Consider the following 13,990-nt stretch of genomic DNA (forward strand, 5'->3'; position numbering starts at 1 on the left):
CTTGAAGATTTCTTCAATTTGGCAATCTCATACTTAGCTGATTCTAATTGGCTCTTCAGGTCTGCTATATTATCTTCTTTAGATGTAATGACTGTTTTGCCAGTGTTTTTCTGTGTCCCTTCTCCTGTTTCCTCTGTTCTTGGCAGTGCTTCCTGTACTTGCTGGAATCTCCTTGTCATAGGTCTTCTAGGTTTAAAAACAAACTCTTCAGCTGGCTCGTCAAATTTAAGCCTTTTTGAGGCCTTAGCTTTCTTGGTGCTTTCTTGTTCTGACTGTATCAACTCAATTTGAACTGGTAGAGATTGCTCAAATTCAATAGCCTGTAATAAGTCATTTAAACTTGCCTTGGACACTGGACTTTCTTCGACTGCTATAGCTTTACCTTTTTCCTTATTCATCTGGCTTCTTGTTCTTATCCTTGAGACTACTTCAGATGTGCTTGTTTCAGGTGCAGTCTTTTTACCATGAGCTTTTTCCTTAGTTGATTGCTGAGGTTGATCTTGGATGATGAGTGGCTTCACTTGTTTTCTTACTTGTGACTTTGGAACTCTTTTAGCTCTTGTTTCTGTTTGGAGCTCAGCTATTGTAAAATCTCTAGCAGGTGGAGGAGTGAGACCAGTCTGGCTTTTGAAGCCAGCCATAAAAATGAATGAATTCCAATCTCTGTCTACCTTTTGGAGCACATCTAAAACCAGTAGTTTGATCAAACCATGATGAAACAAAGAGGTTTCACAATCCTCTTTCCTCAGCTGTACCTTATCACACATCTTACTCAAACTACGGAAAAGATAAAAATGTAAGTCTATGAGACCTTCCCGGTGAAATGCAAAAGGAGTTTAAAATGGTAAGAGTAAACCTTGTTATATCTTCCTTCACAAGTCAGATATTTCTGTATGCAGGTGAGTAAATGAGCATAATATTCTTTGACATAATTCCTGGGCACTGCCTTACTTAAATCTTCATTTACAAATTCATCCTTCAAAAACTCCTTGCAAGGATTCATGTCAAACTTGAAGTTTTTAAACCATTGCTCTTGTCCTCGTGGGATCTCTGTCACAGTAGATATCACTTCTGGCGAAACCTGCAATTCTATCATGGCTACTTTTGAATTCAAGCCTGTGAAGTTAAGTGCAAATTCTTTAGTTACCTGTGCATGTCCTCCTTGTAACTTTTTGCAAAAATTCCAGCACCCGGCCTTTTTAAATGCTTTCTCCACCTCTTTATTTCTTAGCGTTATATCCAAGCCTTCAGGCTCAGTCCTTAGACATTTGCCGGATCTGTGCTCCTTTTTCTCCATTGATTCTTCCAAATCTTCGCAAACAATGACTACCAGCTCCGGTTGGAATTGTGATTCAGCTTCTATTTGAATTCAGCCTCGCTTGATTATCAGCCTCGCTTGATTATCTTTGCAGTTGAATTTTAAAATTTTGTCATTTAAAATCTTTCAAGTTGTAATCTTGCAGATTTGTCATTCATGCAAGACTTACGGCCATCATTAAGATTTATGCACAGTGGTCTTTCTTGGAAATGATAATTCGTGCGTATCAACAGATCTAGTGGTGGTGATAGTGGAAATGAGTGGTGAAATGTGATAAGAGGGGTACATGAGATGACATGAGAAGACACGGCCTATGACTCACCTAACGGACTTGACATTTTGGGAAAGATTCGCTGCGAAATGTACGAATCCATGATTTCGCAGCGCTGTTAGTTTTAAATTTTAATGATGCGCTGCGAAACTGCCTAATTATGATTGCGCTGTGAAATTACAAAAAGGCAAGGTGACTGACATAAGATAACAAGTGGCTATAAAACAATGGTAGATGGAGGGGAACCAATGGGAGCTGAGAATAACTTGACTCAAAAACTCTTCTAAACTCCAGATTCTAAGGGAAGAAATTTAAAACAAAAATAAACTAGCACTGACCTTGTCATCGGGCTAGGATGAAAAGTTACATATATCAATTTTAGTTCTAAGTGATAACAGGGTAAGTGGGGAAGCCAAAGTAATATGCACAATGAATCAATACTCCTTGAAGGACCAAGGCCCTGCACTAAAAAATGAACGAAGACAGAGAAGTTGGAATTCAACCAGTGTGTCACCAAGTGTTGTAACAACTACAACACCCTCCGAAATTTTGGCTTGCACTCGAATTTCAAAGCCTTCCTTGGTCTTTACATTTATTGTTGCAAACACTTGACCTCATTTCACCCCTTTTTCTTGTTTAATCAATTGTTGTCTTTTGGCATGTTTGATTGTTTTACCATGCTTGCAGACCTTTTTTGGTGGTTTTGAAGGTTTTTCTTTGTGTATTCGAGTGGTCCTAGCTATGTAAACATCTGTCACACTCATACACAAAGTTTTAAGCATTGTCGCACAAGTGTCATCATGGTCGTCCTAAAGTCTATCTCAAGTGTCACTTGTCGCTTTTTGTTCTAAGAAAGTCACACAGAGGGTAATGCTTTGTCTTGTTTTTCAGAGGTCAATGTTGTCGTGTCGTCGAAATATGCTAAATGTGTTATCACAAGTTCAAGTTCTTCACAAGTTCACCTTTTCCCGCACTTAGCCATTTCTCCAAAAATCCTCCCGACTGGGCAACTCAATTTCACCGAACCCCGGCTGAATTGCACACTGTGCAACCTCAACCATCAGTGATGTAACCTTGCTGCCTGGAACTGCGCAGTGTGCAGTCACTGTCCCCCAGGGCATTTGTAATGCACAATTCCAGATCTTAGCAACCTCCCTTCATCCCCAAAATTACACATTAACTCTTCCCAACCTGACCTGTATTACGCATTTCACAAGATTAGTCCTCAAGCTTCCCCCCTTGCCTACTGGAATCCCACAATGCGCAGAGAACTCAGCTTACCTTACCTCCTTGAACTACGCAGAAGTGTCCCCTAGTGTCCTCCCTCAATCGGAGCTCACTGACCTCATGAATTGTGCAAATCTACCTTCCAGGTCCCTCTGCTGGCCAGTCCTGCCTTACCCCTGAAAACTACGTAGACCTGCCTCCCAGGGTCCCATCCTACATCAACCACTGACTGTCTCAACTATGCAATCCTGTCTCCTAGTGACCCCTGTGCAATTTTTCCCCTCAGTGAGTACTGTTCTTAGAAGTTCCTGAACCAAGACTCATCTGCGCTCTATGTAGTCTTAGTGGCCAACCTCTCTCCCTGTCACCTGGAACTGCATAATGCACAGTTATTAGGCCCTCTTTCCCGACCTGTCACCCGTCCTAGGCCCAATCCATGGATAACGATTTATCATCTTAGACTAGGGAGTTTTTCCATTGACGTAGTCCTGTCATGAGTGAATTGCAGGAATAGGTACACTATTAGATCATGGTGAGATGATAAAGAAGGAGAACACATGCTAGGAGACTCACTAGCAGCTAGATGAGCAAATGAGCTTATTAAGAACAAGCAAATGGAACACATTCATGCAACCACCTCTTAAAACCAAAGATCATTGAAGACCTTGCATCATCAAGTTATGTGAAGGAGAAGAGAAAGCACATCCAAGAACACATCCATCACTCAATAGAAACAATGACTTGACATTGCCACCTCAACAAGACAATTCATATCAGCAGTGTCATGTAAAGTCGTGTCATGAGTTTTCAAAGGCCACATCACTATTATGAGCCATGTATAGTGCAAATTAAATGTAATGTAAAGTGGAAGTCCAATGGACACATATGAATATGAAGATTCATGTCAGTTGAAAATTCATAGGAAGTTGAACAATCATGCGGGAAGTCAAAGAGTCACAAGATTCAAGCATCACCCCTTGGTTATATATACCCCCTCATTGTATGAGCAAAAGAATTTTCACCTTGGCTCCTCCTGCAAATCATAGAGAGTTTCAGTCAGTTCTTTGAGGAGCAAGGAGTAGCTCTAATGTCCCACTACTGGGGCTAGTGATGTGTGAAGTAAATATGTGTCTCGGAACTTTTGCTTAATATAGAAGCCTCAGGCCAACATGTTTCCATGCATGAGATATGGATGTTTGTAAGACTATTTTGTGAGCATTTGTATTTCATGTTTTCTTCCACATGTACTAAGATAGTTGAACTATTTTAGTTGTTTTAGTGCTTATCTTGTTGGGAATGTGTTGTAATGGTTTCTACTGCTATCTCATCCTTCTGGAATATTCCACAAGATACTAGACAAATCTTTCCTTACTCATCGATTGTAATGACTGTCACATTCGCTGTGGACTACTCCACTGGATGGTAGACAGATCTTTCCCTGTTCTTTGGTTGTAACGATTGTCGCATCCATTGTGGACTATTCTGCTGGATGTTGGAAAAGCCTTCCTGGTTCACGTGTGTCTCTTCCTGGGTGGTACTATTACCTCTCACTTAGAGGCTCATTTTTCTCCCCCCTTTTGCAATAAGAGAACCTAGACACAATTACATTGCACACTCACAAGGCACACTCACCTTTCTTTTCGAAGATACCATTACAACACTCTCATGTGCCAACAGCTAGAGCCGAGGAAAATCTCTAAGTATTTGGAAACCAGGCCATTATACCTGATGGGACTCTTACACCAAACAATGTGAAATCTAATTGGGACCTCATATCGGGGAGATCCCCTGAATGTTGGCTGACCCATCATCGTCAACATTTACTAAAAACTCGTTGTTAAGGTTAGTATTTATTAATTAATATTATAATCCTAACAACTAATTCTGGAACTTGATGCATCTCATTGCTATTTAAATCCAATTGATTGAACTTGTTGCATCTCATCGCTATTTAAATCCAATTGATTGATCTGTTTTTTCACCTTGGTCATGAAGATGAACCTCATTAGTACGTTCGAACCGTCAACCATAAAAATATTCTATTTCATTAATTAGAAACTTGTATCAAGAAAATATTATGGATCACAAAAGTCTAAGATCAAAAACATCTAATCTTGCTAAACTTAAATATAAGTTAAACATATATACATTTAAAAAAACATGGAACAAGATTCTTAATCATGGCTATTTAACTCCACTTTACCATGGAAATTCTTAATCTATAAATAGGTTTTCTTATAATACCATGGGCCAATATCATGGTTTATCAATATCACGCCCAAAAAACCATAACTCATTCCATATGACACTTTTTTAGTTAATCAATTTAATTAAAATGGTAAAAGATATAAATTTGAACCACTGATTTGTGTATATACTCTGTTCCATGAAGGATAAATCACTACCATCCACCTAATAATTATTGATAATTAATTTAAAATTATGGAAGCCTTATTTTTACTTTCTATAAAATTGATGACATCGAATTATAACAATGTTCTTTGTTCCATGAAGGATAAATCACTACCATCCACCTAATAATTATTGATAATTAATTTAAAATTATGGAAGCCTTATTTTTACTTTCTATAAAATTAATGACATCGAATTATAACAATGTTATCTTGGATGAGTTCCTTGCTAGAGAGAGAGAGAGAGAGAGAGAACCCTTTAGTTCTTAATAGAGTTGATATGTAGCATAGATATATGAAACCAACGTTAACCCCAAATCTATAAGGGTAGAAGAATTTCTTAAGGTACAAACCTTTATTCAATTTTTGCAAAGGAAAAGAGCTTTACACCTCAAGGGACTTGATCCCTCTTAGTGTTTGATAAATCTAGGTTAAGATGGATCTATGTAGTTTACTTTAAATTATTTTTATCTCTCTATATATCAAGTTGATATAAATTTATTTTATATAAAGTCAACATTAAAATATATTTTTTCAATTAACACTTTATATAAGAAATTGATATTGAAATATTAGTTAACATAGATATTCAAATATTTTATTCAAGGTACTCATTGAAATATGAATATAAAAATATAAAAAAATTTCACTTTCATTTTTTTTTTATCTTTATATAAAATTAATAACATAAGTTACAACAAATAACTCTTTTGGATGAGTTTTTTGGTTTCAATTTTTTTCCCTCTTTTTATCTCCCATATTAGGTTAAAAAAAGTATTTGATACAATAAACCATTATAAATATATTTTAATTCTAGAATTCTCAAGTATCCCTAAATATTTGTAGTTTAATTTTTTTAATCTCTTTTAATAAATAATAGATTTAGAATGAAGTTGGATTTATGCTAGGAATAATTAAAAACATAATATCCAAACATAATATCCAGAATAATAAAGATGAATAAAAATAATAAAAATGAATATTGATGGTAGTGTCATATAGTTACAACAAAATCTTCTGAGAGAATTTTCATCATTATTTAATTACCAAAATTCATGAATAATTATCCTCCAAATCCACTTCACCTTTTTTTTCAAAAAAACCTAAAAGATAATTCTTGAATCCACTTCACATTTTTTTTCAAAAAACCTAAAAGATAATTCTTGAAATTCATGTATAATACCTCTACTAAACTTTTTCATTAAACATTTCTATACCTAACATAGAAAGATTAAAAGAATATAAAATTAAACAAATACCAATAACATTAACAACTATAATTATATAAACTCTTCGAACTATCTACATAATAGACAATTACATTTATTTATTTATAATAATAATAATTTTCCATAATTAAGTCTCAATAATAGAAAATTAAGTCTCAAGATGAATTGTTGCCCTAAGGATAGCCTACATGCCCTATAATTCTATTGTTCAAAAATAAAATAATTAAAATGTGGCGTCGTGTCAGATTTGACATGCCTTGTGGCTTGTCATTATGAGTTGTGGCTAAATGGAAGAATTACAAGAATCAAAATGATAGATTTGATTAAGCATAAAGAGACATGTCAAATATATACATGGTATCAAGTCAAGTCATGGCTTAAAATTTGTGGCACCGTGATTTATGATAGGGAAGAAAAAGCATGTGAAATGATGTGTTATATTTATCTTGGTTGAGTTGACCATGATCAACCAACTCCACCCATTCAAGATGGTGAAAGCAATGATGCTGTAATATTTATATTTGTTGAGATGATTTGAAATTATTTAGATGAGAGTTTTTATTTATATTTGTTTTTTTATATTGTGGGAAAGTTTATTATAATTTATTTGTCAAGCTTGTAGTGAAGGCAATCATTTTTTGATGTTAATAGTGAATGCAGGTTGACTCATCATTGTGATTCAAATAAAACCACGCTACCTGGAATAATTTGCTGGTGGTCTGTAAAGGGGCACGGTGACTCATCACCGTTATCCAATGAAAACCACCCCAGCTGGAATAACTCGCTAGTGGTCCGTAAGGGGATCACCATTATCCAAGGAAAACCACCACAATTGGAATAACCCGCTGGTGGTTCGTAAGGGGATAGGGTTTCACTCCTTCCAAATACTTTTAGATCTTGGGCCATTAACCTATTTCCTTACTTCCAAGAAAGACAAGCTCTTAACCAAGCATAAACAATTTTATCTATATTTATACTCAAGTGAAAATCCATAACAAGAAAAAAAATTACTACTATTTACCATTATTACAAATATCACTGTTCAAAAAAAATTGGCAAGTAATTTCTTTTCATTAATTGCAAAGAAAAAAATGTTTTAAGTTACATAAATATTATGCAAAATTCATTTTGAGTTTGGAATTATTAAAAGTTAAGAGAGAAAAAAAATTAAGGTATAATTTTTTCAATGGTACACAAATTTAAAAAAAAAATGATTTCTTTTTGGGGAGATTTAGCTCTCAGACATATTAAAAAACCAAAGAGTTTGGAATTATCGGAATTATTAAAAGTTAAGTGAAAATAAATAAAATAAGGTATAATTTTTTTAATTGCTACACAAATTTAAAAAACAAAAATTAGGAAATTTAGCCCTCTTGATAACATTGAAATTAAAATAAATTTAAATGATAAATAAAAATTTAAATTAAATGGAAAATATAAATTTAATTAGTTAAATTATTAAACAAATTAATAAATAGTTATTATTAAGTAAAATTCTCATGATAAATTATTTGATTACATTTTATTATCCGACTTTTTTACATTCTATTTTATTTAGTTAAAAAATTCACCTTCAAACAATATTAAATTATTTAGTTACACTTTCCTTATCGCACTTTCCTTTATTGTGCTTTATTCATTAAAAATCTCACTTTAGCACCCACTTTTATAATTTATTTAATAAACATCTCACCCTATCACCAATATTAGGTTATTTGGTTGGACTTTCCTATCACTCTTTCCTTTATTATAATTCTTATCACACTTACTCTATTCTCATCTTACACCTATATATATCTTTTTGTTCTATGTGTAATGTATGTGGTGATGAAAAATAAAAAAATTGAAAAATTAATGGTTTTTCATATTTTAAAAATTTATCTATTAATTTTTCATTTTGATTATTAAATTAATTGTTTAAATTTATTTTAACTTTATATAAAAAAAAATTATATCGAGATTTGATTTTTCTTTTAACTTTAAAAAGATCTTTCTCGAGGCTTGGTAGATCCAGAGTTAAGATAGATCTAGACTATTTTAATTATTAACTTTAATTTAATTTTATTTTGTAAGCTTGGTAGGACTATATCTTCATCATGTCCAACTTCTCACCTTGATTGGGAGATAGCACAAAATTTGAACTCAAGGATTTGGATTCAGTGAGACTTCATTTCCATGGCCATTACCAATTGAACTACCCCAAGCACAAACTATTATATCTAATTATAACTATAATAATTTTTTATTTTTATTTTATTTTATTTTTAATTTTATATAATTAAACTAAATTAAAATATTTTATTAATAATTATAATTATTATTTTATTTTGAAACATTAAACTATCACAACATTACAACAACTCTATTATATTAAACTAAAAAACGTTTTTTAACGCAATTAACTTAATTTACGTTACTTAAACATAACACAAATTTACATTACTTAAACAGAACACACTTTATTTGTTATAACAACTACTCATACAACAACATTGATATAAACATATGCAACTTTCTCACTTGTTTGACTTCATTTTTCTATAAAGTATTAATTAATGAAAATCTTACATTTTTTTTAAAACTCAAAAACTCTTCTTAGTTAATAAAAATAAATTAAAAACCCCTCGTTACTTGTATTCCATGAAAAATAAAAAAACTTGAAAAACTCTTATTGGTAAAACATTAAAAACTTCTCATGACTTGTTTTTCATATATATATATATACAATTTTGAAATTATATATACTATTTTAAATTAATATTTATAAAAAGTTCAACCTTTTATATAATTTTTTTTAAACCATAATTATTAAAATTAAATAATTTTATTATATAAAATTTAGGTGAATCATTTTAAAATGTAATTTTTATATATATATAAAAGAGTATGAAAATTAATTATAAACAAAATTTAATCCTTAAATAATTAAAAAGATGTGTAAAGATCTTACTTGGGTAATACATGGTTTAATTATTAAATTATTTTAATAATTAAGAAAATGGGTTTTCTTTTAAATTATTTTAATAATTAAGAAAATGTGTTTTCTTTTAAGAAATTGTAAATGTTTTAAGTTCAAATGTAAAGGTAAGAGATCAAATATGATTTGTGTAATTTTAAAAAAATTAGAATTTACTAGGATTTTTTATAATTCTATTTTTATACTAAAAAATCATTAAAAAAATTCAAGATTACCATAATTTTGTTAAGTTAAAAAAAAATAAAAAATAGTCCAATAATAAATATTTTGAAATTTAAATTTAATAAATACTAAATAATTAAAAAAAACTTTTTCATTTTAATATCATAAATGTGATATTCTTTTATCCCATGGTATTTCAATTTCACAATAAAATTCATAAAAAATTGTAAATTTGAAATTCAAACCTATAATAAACCTTTATCTCAATTATAACTTCAAAAATTAACTTATTACTATTTATTAGATTTATTATTATAAATTTTTTATCTTTACTATTAAAATTATAGCATTACTTCGATAATATACATTAAACTAATGCTGAAATTATGGAGAGCCTCACAATGAATTTAAAAAAAAATCATTAAACAATTTTCCTCATAGTGAATTTAAAAAAGAAAAAACCTATAAACCATTTTAATGGTTAAATATTAACTGTACCAAACAAACTCAAAAAAATTATTAAAATAATCAATTTTAATAATATTAACTGCACCAAACAAACTTTAAAAAATATTAAAACAAGCAATTCTAATAATATTAACTACACAACCAAACTCTAGTCAAATATTAACTACGGTAACAAACTCGAGTCAATGAGTCAACCAACCAGACGACCTTCTCGACCTTCGCCGGCTGGTACCGACTTCTCGTTTACCTCTTCACCACGCAAACAAAATAATGATTAATTATAATAATTAAAGAAAATATTTAACCCACCGTGTGTTAAAAGGCGCTCCCCATGTAAAGCGCGTCAGGCAGGAATTGTGGACCGTTTGGACTGAGTAGTATTCGTTGGCTGCCTCATAAAACCCTAATATTTATTTTTCCAACAAATTGGAATGCGCTGTTCCACAATTTACTCGGTTCTAATCCTTGACCGACGCGTGGCATTTCGAGGCCCTAGGGTGTTTAAGTAGACATTTCCTTCCATATCTCCTCCGTCTAAAGCGCCGGAATTTGTCAAAAACCGGGTATCAGCAGCTCTGATTCAGTAAGTTCGCCTCTCTGAATAATTTGTTATTTGTTTAAAATGGCGATATTTTGTTCAATTTCTGAACGTGTCTGCGCGTGTTCGATTGTTTCTGCCTGCAATAGAAATTTTGCTGCTCAAACATGTAGGTTTGTGTAATTTAAGCCATGTGTTTGCAAAGATTTGTTTTTTTCTTGGTTTGCTTTGCAATGGAATGAACATGCTGCAGCGTGTAAGAAATTTCAGTTGTCAATTTGAAATTCTTTCGCTTAAAGTTTGATTTTGCGGCGAAAATACTGATTTTTCCCCGATATTTGCTGTGATTTTTGAACTAGGGGAATGATTCGTTGAATGAAAGTTGTTGTAGAATGACGGTTGAAGCCTGTGTGTGTTTGAAGATTTGCCCTAAGGATTTTCTTTACATATGTGAAATGTTGTGAGTGCAATGCAAATCTTTTTATGTTGTTTGCTGAGAGACTCACTTTTGGTAGATTTGTGTTTTAAGGTTTGGCAAAAGCAAATCTTTAAATCATGTAAAATGTTTTTAGTATATGGAAATTTCCGGGCAAATATTGATCTTTCCCTCTTATTTGCTGCAAGTGTCAAATTCTGGCCCATAATTTGTGGAAACTTGTCGCGAGAAGGAAGCTTGATATTGTTTTTTTGCTTTTAAGATCTGTTGGATCGATTTCTGTATGTGCAAATTCTGTCTTTTCTGCAGGTTTAAGTTGGTATTCCGGCCGTTGCAAATGTTTTCCTGACATTTGGTTCGAACCTTTGATTTTGGCACAAATTTTGTTGAAAATTTTCAGAGATTGGGTTTTTCATCTTCTGTCTGACAGCTTGCTGAATTTAAGTTCGATTTCGGTTGTTTCTGCAATTTTCGGCTCTTATTACTTTGTTCGGATCTTTTATTATTTGGATGCTTTGATGGTTTTTAGGTTATGCTTTGAAGATCTAGAAGGGGTTTTTAGGTCTGAAGGGGTTTGCATTGCTTATGCACTTTTAGTATTGCTTGTGAATGTTTCTGCCATGGAACAAGGGTTTCTCTGTAAAATAGTTTGACAAGCGAATAAACTTATAATTATAGATGTGATGAAGAGATATAAAAGTGAATTAAAGAATTTCTTGAATGTGGATATTTCATAGTAAGTGAATTTGTTGCGATTTCTTGGTTGCAGAAAATAATCTTACAGAATTCTCCTGATTAAAGAATTTGCTGTGGTAAATTTTCAGGTTTTGAGGCATAAAGGCATTGGAAACAAAGGTACAGCCCTGGGCGTTGTAAATCAGATTCTAGTGAAGATTATCTTGGAAGAGACCTCATTTGGTCGAAAGGCCGCACCAGGGGATGCAGCAAGATGTGCATGCACGTTGAAGCGTCATTCCAGAGGACCGATGAGGTCATATGTTTATTGCTGCACGATACAAAGCAGCACTTTTGGGACGGGATGTATCATCACATAATAGAGCAAGTTGATTGGAACCATGATCTGATCGGAGACGGTTAAGCTCATTGAAATAAACAAATATTTTCCGTCTCCACTTTGATTTTCGATATATCTATAGGGTTTGGTCAGGGATTTTAGCCTGTAGTATAAAATAAGATTGTTGATTTGTCAGAAGGGGATTGCCTGTAGCAAAAATGCAGATTCATGGTAATCGCATATTGATGGGGAAGTATGAATTAGGCAAACTGCTGGGGCAGGGCACATTTGCAAAGGTCTACCATGCAAGAAACACGAAGACGGGAGAAAGCGTGGCCATTAAAAGATTCTCAAAGTGGGCATGATGGATCAGATCAAGAGAGAAATCTCTGTGATGAGATTAGTGAGACATCCCAACATTGTTCAGCTGTACGAAGTCATGGCAAGCAAAACGAAAATATATTTTGTGATGGAGTATGTCAAAGGAGGAGAACTCTTCAATAAAGTTGCCAAAGGAAAGCTAAAAGAGGACGCTGCAAGGAAGTATTTCCAGCAGCTGATCAGTGCCGTGGACTTCTGTCACAGTAGAGGTGTTTACCACAGGGATTTGAAGCCAGAAAATCTGCTCTTAGATGAGAATGGGAACCTCAAAGTCTCGGATTTTGGTCTGAGCGCAGTGACACAGCAACTCAGGCAAGACGGTCTGCTGCACACCACTTGTGGTACGCCCGCGTATGTTGCTCCGGAGGTTATAACCAGAAAAGGCTATGACGGTTTGAAGGCAGATATATGGTCCTGTGGGGTGATTTTGTTTGTTCTGATGGCTGGTTATTTGCCGTTTCATGATGCCAATCTGATGTCTATGTATAAAAAATTTGCAAGGGAGAATTCAAGTGCCCGCCTTGGTTTTCCTCTGATGTTAAGAGGCTGCTGCCTAAGCTTTTGGATCCCAATCCCAAGACACGGATCAATATTCCCCGACTCATGGAAGTTCCATGGTTCAAAAAGGATTTCAAACCCGTGAACTTTGATACAGAAGAGGATGATAATGGTAACAGCCTTGAGGATGTGGGTTCGGTGTTGAATGTCTCCACCGAGAGCACAGAAAAGAAGCCCGCAAGCCTAAATGCATTTGATATCATTTCTCTTTCACGAGGCTTTGATCTATCAGGCCTGTTTGAAGAGAAACAGCTGAAACATGATAAACGCTTCACATCTACTCAGCCGGTTGCCAATATAATCTCCAAGTTCGAGGAAATAGCTAAGCTTGAAAATTTCACCGTGAAGAAGGGAGATTACAAGGTGAAGATGCAGGGGTCTGTGGGAGGCAGGAAAGGGCAACTATCTATTGTTGCAGAAATATTTGAGGTAACGCCTTCTCTGTTTGTTGTGGAGTTGAAAAAAACCGGTGGTGACACACTGGACTATGAGAAATTCTATGAAGAAAAGCTCAGACCTGGTCTCAAAGACATTGTTTGGGCTTGGCATGGCGATCACGAATAGTTTAAGCAATTTAAACCCATTTTCAAATTTGTGGACAGTAGTTGAGAATTTGACTGATGAAGAGTTCAGAATCTCAGCTCCATTGGTGAAGGCCAATATTCAGTTCCTTCCAATTCAAGGTTATTTCCCCTTAGTTCTCTATTTGTAAAGTCGTTTCTTATGATTTATTTTAAAAAACAGACATGGACTTCTCTGACAGGGGTCTTTGTATGGCTGAAGTGTGTTAAGTATCTTCTGGGTGTTTGACTTGCTGAGTTTGGTGTGCAATTCTGTAAACCATGGCAGAAATGTCAGAGTTGCTCTTTAATTGTGACATTCGTGAACCAGTTTTTCTTTAATCGTGACTTTCGTGAACGCAGAGTTGTAGCTGTGGGTCCGCATTTCAACTTATTCGTTTTATTTTTCTTTTGTATCACATGGTGGGTAAGGGTAGTT

General features: G+C 33.6%; 1 pseudogene across 1 annotated transcript; it reads left to right on the plus strand.

Moving 5' to 3' along the window:
• Nucleotides 1–10,449: 10,449 nt before the first annotated feature.
• Nucleotides 10,450–13,787, plus strand: LOC149138581 (CBL-interacting protein kinase 5-like; annotated as a pseudogene). The gene is made up of 2 exons (XR_016264986.1): nucleotides 10,450–10,646; nucleotides 11,862–13,787. The product of XR_016264986.1 is annotated as a CBL-interacting protein kinase 5-like (transcript).
• The last annotated feature ends 203 nt before the right edge of the window (nucleotides 13,788–13,990 follow it).

The sequence above is a fragment of the Pinus tabuliformis genome, chromosome X (assembly GCF_031772625.1).
Source record: "Pinus tabuliformis cultivar Carrire ecotype Pingquan chromosome X, CPIR1, whole genome shotgun sequence".
Lineage (NCBI taxonomy): Eukaryota > Viridiplantae > Streptophyta > Pinopsida > Pinales > Pinaceae > Pinus > Pinus tabuliformis.